We start from the raw sequence: 15627 nt of genomic DNA, 5'->3' as shown, positions 1-15627 counted from the left end.
GCTCTGAGACTCCTTTGGGTAGTAAAGGGCGGGGTATAAATCCAATCTCTTTTTCTTCTTTCTTGGGGTTCATAGCAGGGACAGCTTTTCGTGTGACGTTGGTTGGTTTCAGAAAATGGAATGTTGGAATCAGGGCTTTTTTTTTTGAAGCAGCAACTCCTTTGAATATTAGGCCACACCCACCTGATGTAGCCAATCCTTCAAGAGTTTACAGGGCTCTTAGTACAGAGCCTACTGTAAGCTCCAGGATGATTGGCTACATCAGTTGGATATGGCCTAACATGCAAAGGAGTTCCGGCTACCCCTGTTGGAATAGATCAACACCATGGTCATCATATGCCTGGGCCACTGAAAACTCTCAGGTCAGCCCTGGACAGGTCACTGTACCAAGTAAATTTGGACTTTTGGAATACCGTACCAAAACAGTTGGCAGGCACTGTTCTAGAAATGTTAAGAACTCAATCTGACTCTTAAGAACATAAGAGAAGCCATGTTGGATCAGGCCAGTGGCCCATCCAGTCCAACATGCTGTGTCACACAGTGGCCCAAGTAATCAAGTGCCATCAGGAGGTCCACCAGTGGGGCTAGGACAGTAGAAGCCCTCCCAATGTGCCCCCCAATCACCAAGAATACAGAGCATCACTGCCCCAGACAGAGAGTTCCAACGATAACCTGTGGCTAATAGCCACTGATGGACCTCTGCTCCATATTTTTATCCAATCCCCTCTTGAAGCTGTCTATGCTTGCAGCTGCTGCCACCTCCTGTGGCAGTGAATTCCATGTGTTAATCACTCTTTGGGCGAAAAAGTACTTCCTTTTGAAATGTTAGCTTTGGAGCTCTCCAAGGTCCTGAAACTTGCCTCCAGCCAAGCCCGACTCCTCGCACTGTGGGTGACCAGTCTTGCCTGTTGAGTGGGGCAGAAAGCAGCAAAAAAGGAAGTCAGAAGAGCAGAAAGCCAGAAAAATGAGTCTTAAGCCTGGACTTTACAGGAAGTTATATCTCACTGCACTAGAAGCCTCCAGACTGGAGAATTTTGCATATGTCTTCCCTCCTCACACCCGTAAAAAGTATTCAGTGTTTTCCAAAAAGAAGAAGAGAGAATTGGATTATATCCTGGAAATGAAGGAGGCTTTTCAAAGACATCGCTCTCCCAGTCCAGACTCTGTTTACTCAGAAGTAAATCCCGTTACGGGACTTCCAAGGCTGTGGCTTGAAGATTTCACATCGCTTGATTTGCATAAGACGTTTTATGGAGCTGCCTTTTGTGGTGGTTAGGGACCTTTTGAAGCTTTTTTTTGGCAGGGAGCGGCGTGCGGCAAAGCATACGGCGATGAAGGAATGGCTCGCAATCGGCTGTGACCCAAAGGGGGTAGATCAGACATTCAGAAATTGGAGATGGCACAGCGGAGCACCGTATCGGTTTCTGTGGATTTTCAGCAGAGCTTGTCTGAGAGGCGATACATCTGTTACAGTCTGTGTAATTCTGGGGGGCCTTGATTTTGGCAATAAACCGGTGACTTTGTGGATGAAAAGCACTGCAGATCCCTGCATTTCTTGTTCTGGGCCTTATTTCTCACAAGCTCGGTGAGAACAAAGAGGAAAGAAGGTTATAACTGGAGGAAAAGTCTCCCGTCTATTCAAGACGCCTATTCAAGGGAGAGAATTCTGACACAGGGTGGTGGGTGCAACCACCAAATGACCAGTGCAAGAGGCAGAGCCGGTTTGGTGCAGTGATTAAGAGCGCGGACTCTAATCTGGGAGGAACCGGGTTTGATTCCCCACTCCTCCACATGCAGCTGCTGGAGTGACCTTGGGCAAGGCACCGCTCTCACTAGAATGATTAAAGGGTTGGAACACTTTCCCTATGAAGAAAGGTTAAAATACTTGGGGCTCTTTCGCTTGGCGAAACGTCGACTGCGGGGTGACATTTACTAGGTTATGCATGGGATGGAGAAGGCAGAGAAAGAAGGACTTTTCTCCCTTTCTCACAATACAAGAACTCGAGGGCATTCCATGACATTGCTGAGCAGTCGGGTTAGAACGGATAAAAGGAAACCTTTCTTCACCCAAAGGGTGATTAACACATGGAATTCACAGGAGGTGGTGGCGACTACAAGTATGGCCAGCTTCAAGAGGGGATTGGATAAACATCTGGAGCAGAGGTCCATCAGTGGCTATTAGCCACAGCGTATTGTTGGAACTCTCAGTCTGGGGCAAGTGATGCTCTTCTGTATTCTTGGTGCTTGGGAGGGGCAACAGTGTGAGGACTTATAGTCCCCTGGCCCCACTGATGGACCTCCTGATGGCACCTGGATTTTTTGGCCACTGTATGACACAGAATGTTGGACTGGGTGGGTCACTGGCCTGATCCAACATGACTTCTCTTGTGTTCTTATGTCCTTAGGTGTTCTGTCAAGAGCAGTTCTCTCAGAGCTCTCTCAGCCCCCCCCCCACCTCAAAGGGTATCTGCTATGAGGAGAAGAAGGGAAGGAGATTGTAAACCACTCTGACTCTTCCTCTTCCTCTTTTTCTTCAACTGCAAAACATCAGGAAGAGAGAGGCTGTGCATAATTTAATAGTAATGCTGGCATTTCAGGCAGAATCTCTGTTTAACAGGGTAGGCTTTTAAATGAACATCCTTTTTAATCTCAGCGATAGTCCTTGTGCTGTGGTGGCAGCTGTTGCAAAAACAATTTTTTTAAAAAAAAAATTTCCACAGCTAACCAACAACCTCCATCTGGCTTCTCTTGAAGCTGGCTATGTTTGTAGCTGCCACCACCTCCTGTGAATTCCACAATCACCCTTTGGGTGAAGAAGGACTTCCTTTTATCCATTCTAGAGAGCCAGTTTGGTGTAGTGGTGAAGTGCGCGGACTCTTATCTGGGAGAACCGGGTTTGATTCCCCACTCCTCCACTTGCAGCTGCTGGAATGGCCTTGGGTCAGCCATAGCTATCACAGAGGTTGTCCTTGAAATGGCAGCTGCTGTGAGAGCTCTCTCAGCCCCACCCACCTCACAGGGTGTCTGTTGTGCGGGGAGAAGACATAGGAGATTATAAGCCACTCTGAGTCTCTGATTCAGGGAGAAGGGCGGGATATAAATCTGCAATTCTTCTTCTTCCTTTTCTGCTGGGCTCAAATCACACACTCCGCCTTCTTTTTTTGAAGAAGAAAACTGCAGATTTATACCCCACTCTTCTCTCTGAATCAGAATCTCAGAGCGGCTCACAATCTCCTATATCTTCTCCCCCCGCAACAGACACCCTGTGAGGTGGGTGGGGCTGAGAGAGCTCTCACAGAGAATCTGCCCTTTCAAGGACAACTCCTGCCAGTACTATGGCTGACCCAAGGCCATTCCAGCAGGTGCAAGCGGAGGAGTGAGGAATCAAACCCAGTTCTCCCAGGTAAGAGTCCGCACACTTCACCACTACACCAAACTGGCTCTCTTTCCAGCACCTCATGTCAAACCCTCCTTTGTCTGTACTCTAACAGCTCTGGAGATGGGGGAGGTGAGGTGGAGGGTGAGATGCCCTCCTGACACTGAGCCACGGGGCTGCATAGCTGGGATCCTGCTGTCAGGTGGCAGATCATTGGTCGGCAGCGCAGAGGTCGCTTCCTGTAGCAGAGTGTCTGTAATTGGCTGCGAGCTGGAACTTTCTTCCTCTTCTGAAGAGTCCCCTACCCCTTCAGAGTTCACTGGGCCCGGTTAACCCACGACACGGGCAATGGCCTCCTGAGCATCTCTGGTCAGTGCTTGCCTCTGAAACTGTCTCTTGCCTTGAAAGCCCTACGGGGTCACCTTAAGTCAGGGGTGGCCAAACTTGCTTAACGTAAGAGCCACATAGAATAAACGTCACAAGACTGGAAGGAAGGAAGGAAGGAAGGAAGGAAGGAAGGAAGGAAGGAAGGAAGGAAGGAAGGAAGGAAGGAAGGAAGGAAGGAAGGAAGGAAGGAAAGAAGGGAGGGAAGAAGGAAGCAAGGGAGGGAGGGTGGGAGGGAAGAAGGAAGGGAAGGGAGGAAGGAAGGAAGGCAGGAAGGAAGGAAAGAAGGGAGGGAGGGAAGAAGGAAGGGAAGGAAGGAAAGAAGGGAGGGAGGGAAGAAGGAAGCAAGGGAGGGAGGGCGGGAGGGAAGAAGGAAGGGAAGGGAGGAAGGAAGGAAGGAAGGAAAGAAGGGAGGGAGGGAAGAAGGAAGGGAGGGAGGGAGGGAAGAAGGAAGGGAAGGAAGGAAGGAAGGAAAGAAGGGAGGGAGGGAGGGAAGAAGGAAGCAAGGGAGGGAGGGCGGGAGGGAAGAAGGAAGGGAAGGGAGGAAGGAAGGCAGGAAGGAAGGAAAGAAGGGAGGGAGGGAAGAAGGAAGGGAGGGAGGGAGGGAAGAAGGAAGGGAAGGAAGGCAGGAAGGAAGGAAGGAAAGAAGGGAGGGAGGGAAGAAGGAAGGGAAGGAAGGAAGGAAGGAAGGAAGGAAGGAAGGAAGGAAGGAAGGAAGGAAGGAAGGAAGGAAGGAAGGTGGGACAGAAGGAAAGAAAGTTGCTTTAACTTTAAATGCATTCTCCAAGCTGCCAGCTGGCTTCGCTTGGAGAAGTGATTTAAAGAGAGAAATGCCTTCTCCAAGCCAGCTGATGGGGTGGTGGGGTCTTAAGGAGCCACACAATATGTACAAAAGAGCCACCTGTGGCTCCCAAGCCACAGTTTGGCTACCCCCACTTTAAGTTAACTGCGTAGGAGCAGAGTTGGAAGTGCTGCCCAAGGGAGAGGTGTTAAAACATTGGGGGGGGGGGTTTGTCTCCGAGGTGGGGCTCGTAGCTGTCATCCAGCCCCCTTCCCACCCTTCTGGCCAGTGGTTCATCATTGCGACAGACGCCGATTCTAGCAGGCATCGTTCCATTCTTTATGTCTTCCTTGACTTGCAAAGTCACCAAGCACCCGAACGGATGTTCAGTTCTCCGTAAAGATCGAGCAAGCAATCTGCGTTCACAAGCCAAGCGGCGCACGAGGAAAATTGGATGGCACAAAAGGCTGCTTTAATTTGCAAGGAAACCGGGATGCAGGAAATACTGTTCTGACTCCCGGTCCTTACCTTTCACTGTCATTCTCCCCTCCTCTCGTTTCTCCCAGTGGAACCGGCGCCAGCGCAACTCCATCTGTGGGCGTGCTCGGTGTCAACAGGCCTGTGGTATTTTAATCATTGTGTTGTCTGGATCCAGCTTTGAGCGAGGGTGGCTGACACACACTGGTGAAAATGCCAACATCCATCACTGAGGTGAGGCACAAAAGCGTAGCACCCTTTCAGAGAGAATTTGGAGGATTAGAAATGGGTTAGCAGAGGCATGCGGAATAATCCTGATGTTTAAACACTGTGTGTGTCGCTTCTGCCAGCACACTTGCACTGCCGGGACAGAGGAGCAGATGGGGCGGCTGACGGTTGGGATGTGGGCTGGAGAAGAGGGAGCAGCATGGTCATTTCTCTAGATTCAGAACTTAACTAGGCCTGAAACCCACTCTGCTCCAGAGAATGAATTAAGAGCATATGCAGGGGTCCCCAGCCATCTTGAAACCTGTGGGTTCTTTTGGAGTTCTGGGAAATGAAGAAGAAGAAGAATTGCAGTTATACCCTGCCCTTCTCTCTGAATCTCAGAGTGGCTTACAATCTCCTTTATCTTCTCCCCCCCCCCCCACAGACAACCTGTGAGGTGGGTGGGGCTGAGTAAAGCTCTCACAGAAGCTGCCCTTTCAAGGACAATTCCTGCAAAAGCAATGTCTGACCCAAGGCCATTCCAGCAGGTGCAAGTGGAGGAGTGGGGAATCAAGCCCAGTTCTCCCAGATGAGAGTCCATGCACTTAACCACTACACCAAATTGGCCGTCTCTCTTTAAAAGAAATCCACTGTGGGGTTTTTTTGCTCCTTTTTTTAAAAGTTACAGTTCTTGCAGGAGGGAGGTGAGAATAGAGGTTCCATCAAAGAATCTTGATGAAATCCAGGCTGTTAACTTTGCCCCCAGCACCTATCCATGATCCCCATGACAGTCTTTCTCCCCGTTTCACCGAAGACGCCTCTTTCCCTGAAAGATCCAGGCCCTACCTGGCTTACTAGCCTTTCGTTTTTGTTGTTGTTGTTTGGTCGCACAGTCGACTCCGACTCTTTGCAACCCCATGGACCAAGTCACACCAGGCCCTCCTGTCTTCCACCATCCTCCAAAGTCTGCTCAAATCCGTGTTTGTTACATCAGTAACGCTGTCCAGCCATCTCCTCTTTTGCCGTCCCCTTCTTCTTTTGCCTTCTGTCTTTCCCAGCATCAGGATCTTCTCCAGGGAGTGCTTCCTTCTCACTTGGTGGCCAAAGTATTTGAGCTTCAGCTTCAGCATCTGACCCTCCAGGGAACAGTCTGGGTTGATTCCCCTTAGGACTGACTGATTGGATCTTCTTGCAGTCCAAGGGACTCTCTTTCATAGAGCCTGTAAAACGGAGCTGTTCCGCCAGGTCTTCGGGTGAGGCGGCGGGCATCTGCCCATTAGATCGGTTGGCCTCCCCTACTGTATATCCTACTGCGCTGATTCGCTGCACTGTCCAGCTGCACCATCTCATCATAATTGTTCTGCCGAGCTATTTTGTTTATGGAATAACTGTAATTGCTTTTTATTAATATATGATTTTATTGTGATTTTTATTTATGTTGTGCTCCGCCCTGAGCCCCTACGGGGGACTGGGTGGAATATAAATAAACTAATAATAATAATATCCAGAACACTTGGTCATGTGGGGCTGTTTTCCTTGATCATATCTGTCTTGATCAATTTGCAGCTGACTTATGCCAACTCCAGCCAGGGGCTTTCAGGGTAACTGAGAAGTGGAGGTGGTTTGCTGTTGCCTTCCTCTGCAGAGTCTTCCTTGGTGGTCTCCCATCCAAAACTTATGGTGACCCCAGCAAAGGGCTTTCAAGGCAACTGAGAAGCAGAGGTGGTTTGCTGTTGCCTTCCTCTGCAGAGTCTTCTTTGGTGGTCTCCCATCCAAGAATTATGGTGACCCCAGCAAAGGGTTTTCAAGGCAACTGAGAAGCAGAGGTGGTTTGCTGTTGCCTTCCTCTGCGGAATATTCCTTGGTGGTCTCCCATCCAAGACTTATGGAGACCCAGCAAGGGGCTTCCAAGGAAAGTGAGAAGAAGAGGTGGTTGGCCATTGCCTTCCTCTGCTGTCCTCCTTGGTGGTCTCCTTTCCAAGTACTGACCCTGTTTAGCTTCTGAGATCTGACCTGATTAGGCTATCTCATGCTGACTTCCCTCCCTCCCTTGCTCATTTGGACACTTGCAGAAATCCAGGTTGCTAATTTTGCCCCCAACACCTGTCCCAGTAGTCTGACCCTCATGGCCTTCTTTCTCTGTTTCACCACAGGCTCCTCTTTGTCTGAGATATCCAGAGATGTCGGGGCACGTAAGGTTGTTCTCCTGTCTCTGGTCTTCCTCCCATTGTTCCTATAAGTAGATTGTGAAGCTTGATACCTTGTGAGTCACTGATCTGCCTTTGGATATGCAGGTCTTCGTGCTGTGGATCTCTAGGTCCTAATTACCCTGTGCCACTGCCTAACGGGATCTTTAACTGACTGACCTTCATTCATTTGGCTGTCTAAAATGAAAGATTTACAAAGAAGACTGCACATTTATACCCCTCCCTTCTCTCTGAATCAGAGTCTCAGAGCGGCTCACAATCTCCTTTACCTTCCTCCTCCACAACAGACACCCTGTGAGGTGAGTGGGGCTGAGCGAGCTCTCCCAGAAGCTGCCCTTTCAAGGACAACTCCTGTGATAGCTATGGCTGACCCAAGGCCATTCCAGCAGCTGTAAGTAGAAGAGTGGGGAATCAAACTTGGTTCTGTCAGGTAAGAGTCCGCGCACTTAACCACTGCACCAAACAGAGACCCCACGAGAATGAAACATTGCTGTTAATCTGGGAGCTGATGCTGTATCTGCCTTTAAGCACATTACGATTCCTTTATTTATTTATTTTCACCGATAGTTATCAAAAGGGGGCAGGGAAATATATATATTTGGAACAAACTGAATGTCGCTGAAGGTACAGAAGGAGAGCAACGCAACGGAAGCAGGCTGTGAGAAGCGCAACCCCCGACAATCTCGTGGAGGTTATTTTAGGCAGCTCACTGAGATGAAGCTAAAGACTCTCGGCTCTTGGAAATCTTTGGAAATCTTCTTTTGTGCTGCCTTGCAGGACAACATAGACACAGTCGCTTGCGGGATTAAGGGGGTTCACTTCCTCCTGGGCTTTCAGGAAAGCCCTGCTGGGCCCTCGTTATCTCAAGGCTGTGCCTGCCCCCGAGTTCTCAGCCAAACCTCGGTCAGAAGGTTTCTCTAACAGGGGTGGCCAACGGTAGCTCTCCAGTTGTTTTTTGCCTACAACTCCCATCAGCCCCAGCCAGTAATGGCTGGGGCTGATGGGAGTTGTAGGCAAAAAAACATCTGGAGAGCTACCGTTGGCCATGCCTGCTGAATGTGGGGCTTTCTCCTGTAGCTCCCCTGCCTTGGAGTTAAGACCTGAGGATTTTTAAAATACAAGAACAGTGCCTCCTACTTTCTATCCGGACTGAGGAAGATGATGTTTTGTCTGGTTGACACAGGAAAGTCTTGGTCAGTGCTAAGTAGCCTGTTTATTTGTACCTCTGGGGAGAAAAACCTCTTGGTTTAGGAACTGGTTCTCCATTGTAGCGAGCCTTTTGAAGGTTAAGAGTGAAAGAAGAGGCATTATTGTCCTTTAGGATCCAATAAATCTGCACCCCATACAGAACCCGTGTGTGTTTGTGTGTCTGAGAGAGAGATTTTCACAGCATGAGCTCATGGGGTTGGATTCTCCCGTTTTGTGCTCCTATGTCCCTTCAACTTAAGACATTCCCCAGCAGATGGGGAGACGAATGCATGAACACTGATGGAAGAACCTGGAGAAGTTCCAACTTCACATCATACATGTGCTCACGGATACCTGGTTAGTGCCAGATTGCTGTGCGAAGCCTCATCTTCGGGAGCACGATCGCCTCTCATGAGACCTTGGAGTGAATTTTGCCTAACTTCAAATTTTGTCACAAGAGAACAGCTGTGAGGATTGCTGGTCACAGGCAGCCTTCTCTGTACATCATTCTGAGAGCCAGTTTGGTGTAGTGGTTAAGTGTGCGGACTCTTCTCTGGGAGAACCGGGTTTGATTCCCCCCCCCCCTCCACTTGCACCTGCTGCAATGGCCTGGGGTCGGCTGTAGCTCTCGCAGAGTTGTCCTTGAAAGGGCAGGTTCTGCCAGAGCCCTCTCAGCCCCACCTACCTCACAGGGTATCTGTTGTGGGGGAAAAAGATAAAGGAGATTGTGAGCCGCTCTGTGACTCTGATTCAGAGAGGAGGGCGAGGTGTGAAGCTGTGGTCTTCTTCTTCTTCTTGACCTGGATGGCTCAGGCTAGCCTGATCTTGTCGGCTCTCAGAAGCTAAGCAGGGTCATCTCTGGTTAGTCCCTGGATGGGAGACCACCAAGGAAGTCTGGGGGTGCTGCGCAGAGGCAGGCAATGGCAAGACCACCACTGTCAGATACCGGAAACTAAGCAGGGTCATCTTTGATTATTATTCAGATGAGAGGCCACCAAGAAAGTCCAGGTGTGCTGCACAGAGGCAGGCAATGGCCAGCCACCCCCACGTATCTCTTGCCTTGAAAACCCTACACGGTTACCATAAGGACCTAGCAACGGTGATCCATGCGACGGTCACCTCAAGACTGGACTACTGTAGCGCCCTCTACATGGGGCTGCCTCTGTGCCGGACCCGGAAGTTGCAGCTAGTGCAGAATGCGGCGGCCAGGCTGTTGCTTGGTCTCCCAAGATGGGAACATATACGGCCGGGGCTACGCGAACTGCACTGGCTGCCGATTGTATACCGGGTCCAGTACAAAGTGCTGGTCATTACCTTTAAAGCCCTATATGGCCGAGGACCGACCTACCTGAGGGACCGTCTCTCCCTGTACGAGCCCCAGAGAGCACTGAGGTCAGTAGGGAAAAACAGATTGACCATCCCTGGGCCAAAAGAAGTTAAACTTCAGACTACCCGCGCACGGGCCTTTTCTATCACGGCCCCATACCTTTGGAATCAGCTCCCAGAGGAGGTGCAGGCCTTGCAGAACCTTGATCAGTTCCGCAGGGCCTACAAGACTGCCCTCTTCAAACTGGCGTTTATGAACGGCTGAACAATAAGTGTACAATAAAGGAAAACGCCAGAATGGTCCAGTCCAGGGATCTGTTATCATTATACCTACTGACAGGTATAGCGTCAAACAACAATGTTACTGTCAGATTTAGTAATGTTTTAATTAAGTATTGATTGGTTTTAATGTTAATTTAATGTTTTTATTACTGTATTGTTTATTCTCGGATGCTGTTAGCCGCCCTGAGCCTGCTTGGCGGGGGAGGGCGGGATACAAATAAAATTTTTACTTACTTACTTACTTACCATAAGCAGTGTGAGACATGGCAGTACCTCCCATCACCACCAGTAGCGTTAGCGATAGAAGTACAAGCAGGGGTGGAATTCTAGCAGAAGTTCCTTTGCCTATTAGGCCACACACCCCTGGCGTAGCCAATCCTCCAAGAGCTTACAAGACTCTTACAAGAGTCTTGGGGTGTGTGGCCTAATAGGCAAAGGAGCTCTTGCTAGAATTCCACCCCTGAGTACAAGAAATACTCATAGCAACAGCAGTAAGAGCAAACTCAATTTTTTCCATTCTTTTTATTTCTCTTCAATTGCATGACAGTCTGTGGATTGGAGTTACCGGAGGCAAGCCACACACACACACACACACACACACACAAATACAAATCACACACTCACACATCATTTATGTTGCAGGTTGTTAATGCGGTTCTTAAAATTCCTCCAGTTATTTTTGATTGAATTGTTTCTTTTAAAAAATACATATATATTTTCCTTCTCCCATCTACCCCCCCCCCCTTCCCGTTCCCCCACCACCACCACCTTTTTTGGGGTGTGTGAGTCTGTCGTTTAATGGAGCGGTAAATAAGAATTTCTGATAATGAGCCCGAGCATCTGTCACAACAACCTGGCTCTGGTTATTAACATTTCCATTAACGGCAGGCTGGGCAGCGATAATATGGAAACAGCACAGTTAGAACAAAATAAATAGTTGGTGTCAGGCTGAGTGGGTGTTAATTACTATTTTATTTTATAACCCCGGAGAGAAAGGAGAGCAGAAAAAAAAATTGTGGCTTATAAAGGTCATCGTATGTGTGTGTATGCAAATGTATATATATATATATTTGTGCGTATGTATGTATTTTAAAAATAAGCTCTTGGGAGGAACTAATAACCCGAACTTGCCTTCCTTGGGTAAGTGAGTGTTCTATGCCTTGGATTTGCAGCGTGTTAAATGAGCACGGAGCTAGAAGGTGGTGCTCCTGAACCCTGTGGCTAGAGATTATCTGCAAGCAAGGGAAAGGGGCGGGCTGAGGGGAGGGGCCATGACCAGGGCTGGCCCTGCCCCTAGGCAAACTAGGTGATTGCCTAGGGTGCCGACCTCCTGGGGGAGCCAAATTGGACACCCCAGGCAAGTCGTTGGTTGACATTATCAGTGCCGGGGGGGGCACCAGAAGACTGCAGATTTATACCCCGCCCTTCTCTCTGAATCACTCAGAGCGCCTTACAATCTCCTATATCTCCTCCCCCCATCCTGTGAAGTAGGTAGGGCTGAGAGGGCTCTCACAGCAGCTGCTGGGGAGGGACGGTGGCTCAGTGGTAGAGCATCTGCTTGGCAAGCAGAAGGTCCCAGGTTCGATCCCCGGCATCTCCAACTAAAAAGGGCCCAGGCAAATAGGCGTGAAAAACCTCAGCTTGAGACCCTGGAGAGCCGCTGCCAGTCTGAGTAGATAATACTGACTTTGATGGACCCAGGGTCTGATTCAGTATAAGGCAGCTTCATATATTCATATGCCCTTTCAAGGACAACTCCTGCGAGAGCTCTGGCTGACCCAAGGCCATTCCAGCAGATGCAAGTGGAGGAGTGAGGAATCAAACCCGGTTCTCCCAGATAAGAGTCCGCATACTTCACCACTACACCAAACTGGCTCTACACCAAACCACTACGCCTTAACCACTACACCACCCTTGCCTAGGGTGCCAGACGGTCTAGGGCCAGCCCTGGCCATGACCCAGTGACGGCGCACCTGGCGAGCCACTGTCAGTCATGGTAGACAAGACTCGGCTGGAGCAAGGGAGAAGACAGCCAGGGGGTGCTATTCCTTTATATGCTGTTTTGACTGCCTTCCCGAAGCGGGTCCGAGTTACGCGGCCTGAAATGAGTTTCTGCACTTTGTGTGTGCGTTAAGTGCCGTCAAGTTGCTTCTTTCTGACGGCGACCCCATGAATTGACGTTCTCCGAAGCGCCCTGTCGTTGATAGCCTTGCCCCAGTCTTGCAAACGGAGGGCCCTTGTGGCTTCCTTGGAGTAAATCCATCTCATGTTGGATCGTCTTTCCCTGCTGCCTTCTGCTTTTCTTAGCAAGATGGTCTTTTTCAGTGACTCTTGTCCAGGGGTGTTTTGAACTCCTTTGCATATTAGGCCACACCCCTCTGATGTAGCCAATCCTTCGAGAGCTTACAGGGTTCTTAGTACTGGGCCTACTGTAAGCACTTAGAGGATTGGCTGCATCAGGGGGGGAGTGGCCTAATATGCAAAGGGTTCCTGCTACAAAAAAAAAGCCCTGCTCTTGTCTTTTCACAATGTGACCAAAGTACAAGAGCCTCAGTTTAATCATTTTAGCTTCTGGAGAAGAGTTCAGGCTTGGTTTGGTCTAGAACCCACATCATTGTCAGTTTGGCGGTCCACGGTATCCGTAAAACCCTCCTCCGACGCCACATTTCAAATGAACCGACTTTCTTCTCATGAGCTTTTCTTCATTGTCCACCTTTCACACCCATACATAGTAATGTTGCGACATGGCTCAGGCTGAGTGGGCTGTTGCGACATGGCTCAGGCTGAGTGGGCTGAAGTTGAATCCAGCGAAGACAGAGGTCCTATGCGTGGGTCGCGGCGCTCTGGGAAGGGAAATAGCTCTCCCGACCTTTGATGGTGCGCCATTGAAAGCAGCGCGCCAGGTAAAGAGTCTGGGTGTTTTACTGGAGCCTTCACTATCGATGGAGGCCCAGATAGCAGCCACTGCCAAGTCAGCATTCTTCCATCTGAAGCGGGCAAGGCAGCTGGCCCCTTTCCTTGAGCGCCGGGACCTCGCAACAGTGATCCACGCAACGGTCACCTCAAGACTAGACTACTGTAATGCCCTCTACTTGGGGCTACCTCTGTGCCGGACCCGGAGATTGCAGCTAGTGCAGAACGCGGCGGCCAGGCTGTTGTTGGGACTCCCAAAACGGGAACATATACAGCCGGGGCTACGTGAACTGCACTGGCTGCCGATTATATACCGGGTCCAGTACAAAGTGTTGGTCGTTACCTTTAAAGCCTTATATGGCCGAGGACCTGTCTACCTGAGGGACCGTCTTTCCCCATACGAACCCCAGAGAGCACTGAGGTCAACCGGGAAAAACCTAATGACTGTCCCTGGGCCGAAGGAAATTAAATATCAGAGTACCAGAGCACGGGCCTTTTCGATCGCGGCCCCTACCCTGTGGAACCGACTCCCAGAGGAGGTGCGGGCCCTGCGGAACCTTGAACAGTTCCGCAGGGCCTGCAAGACCACCCTTTTTAAATTAGCATACTCGGACTGCTAGGAAAAACGGTAACCAAGGGTCCGCCAATGCGGTCTAAAGATCTATACCGCATCACAACTGTATTACTGGATTGGTTTTAACTTAATATTTTAATGTTTTATTGCTCTATATTGTAATTTTAAGGTTTTACTTGTTATTGTATGATTGTAGAATGTTGTTAGCCGCCCTGAGCCTGCCGTGGTGGGGGAGGGCGGGATATAAATGAAATAAATGAAATAATATAGGAGTGCTACAACATGTATTAACTTGATCCAAGTCACCAGTGATACACCCCTGTGCTTAAGCGTCTTTGATTTCTTCGTTGTATTACCCTCAGCGTACTCTCTCTGTGTGGGGTCCATAGAGAACAGGTTAGAGATATCACACAACACCCAGCTAGAACTTGGGATAAGATCAAAAGCACACAATTTGGTCAGGAATCCTGGAGGGTTTTTTGCCATCTTCTGGGCATGGAGCAGGGGTTACTGGGAGGGTGTGGGGGGGGAGGTATTTGTGATTTTCCTGCGTTGTGCTGGGGGTTGGACTAGATGGCCTTGGAGGTCCCTTCCAACCCTAGGATTCTATACTATTTTCTTCCCCATGAAGAATTGTTCCTAAACACAAAAAAGAGGCACATTGGGGAACCAAGCTGGGCTAGAGGTCCTCTCTCGGACATGCTAGCTTTCTGTGTGCAGGGAATCCTTTTGTTTTGCATGGAGGATATTTTGCATTGCTCAGCTTACTCCTGCCTCTGCTAGCCAGTGGCCTTCCAGGGCAGTGGCCCATGGAGAATTTTTCCAGTAAATCAATGGGCCAGACGTCCTCAGGGTGTCCACTGAGAGGTCTCTGCTGTCCTGGGTTACCTACTAGCTAATTCCCCCAACAAACCACATGAGACCCTCACAACTCCTTAGGGCAGGGGTGTCAAACTCATTTCTTATGAGGGCCGGATTGGTCATAAGTGAGACTTTGTTGGGCTGGGCCATGTGTGTCATAAAATGTAATGCCAGGTGACAGAGATATAAACTTTATAAAGGACAGAGACAAACACAAAGATTTTTTTAAAAGCATAAAATAAAACATTAGGGCTCAGTCTTAAAGGTGCTTTCTTTGTATCTCTCCCATGCAATCCAGGGAACTGGGCAAAGGAAACTCTGGCTCTTTCCGTCCTTCCCCAGGGGACCAGGAGGGGAAGGAGTCTCAGCCAATAGAAGGAAGAGGGGCTTGGCTCAGTAGCTCTGCTGTGTGACTGAGAGAGCCCGGCAAAGCAAGCTCTCCTTCTCGCTCCTCCCTAAGGGAGGAGCCTCAGCCAATGGAGAAAATAGAGGGTTTGTTCTGTAGCTCCTGTGCGATTGAGCAAGCCTGGCAAAACAAGCTGTGATGCAGAAGGAAGCAAGAGAGAGGGAGGAGGAAGATGATGACAGCCAGTTGCTCGAGGGCCTGATAGGAGCCCTCCGGGGGCCTAATTCGGCCCCTGGGCTGCATGTTTGACATCACATGCCTTAGGGTAACAGATTAATACCTGCATCTCCTAAAAACACTCGGCAGGCCGCTTCCATGAGAATATCTCTCTTTCCTTCTGGCCGCTCACCACTTGGAGTGGGAGAAGAGGTTTTGTACTGACATAGCTAATGCATGAGCAGATGGGGGAGAGGAGGGAGGGAGAGGTCCCAACTCCCCTTAACCTCAAGGCAGGCAAAAAGGAGAAACAGAAATGGGAAAGGAGAACCAAGCAGGCAGAGGCTTGGGGAGGAGGGAGCGAGGCCTGCGAAAGAATTAGTGAAAGGTGTCTGCAGCCTCTAGGAAAGAAAGCTGAGGTGTTTGCACCACTCTCAGTGCCTGTCTCAGGCCCGTTTCCACCTGGCGCTTGCGTCGGCTTCTAATTCT

The 15627-nt window shown here is 49.7% G+C and overlaps 1 protein-coding gene across 1 annotated transcript in view; it reads left to right on the top strand.

Moving 5' to 3' along the window:
- Positions 1-15627, top strand: part of SDK1 (sidekick cell adhesion molecule 1) — a 936924-nt gene that overhangs the window by 849026 nt on the left and 72271 nt on the right. The gene's annotated exons all lie outside the window — the stretch shown is intronic.

This window comes from Heteronotia binoei, chromosome 20 (genome assembly GCF_032191835.1).
Source record: "Heteronotia binoei isolate CCM8104 ecotype False Entrance Well chromosome 20, APGP_CSIRO_Hbin_v1, whole genome shotgun sequence".
In the NCBI taxonomy this organism is placed as follows: Eukaryota; Metazoa; Chordata; class Lepidosauria; order Squamata; family Gekkonidae; genus Heteronotia; species Heteronotia binoei.
This window is presented reverse-complemented; position numbering and strand designations above follow the sequence as displayed.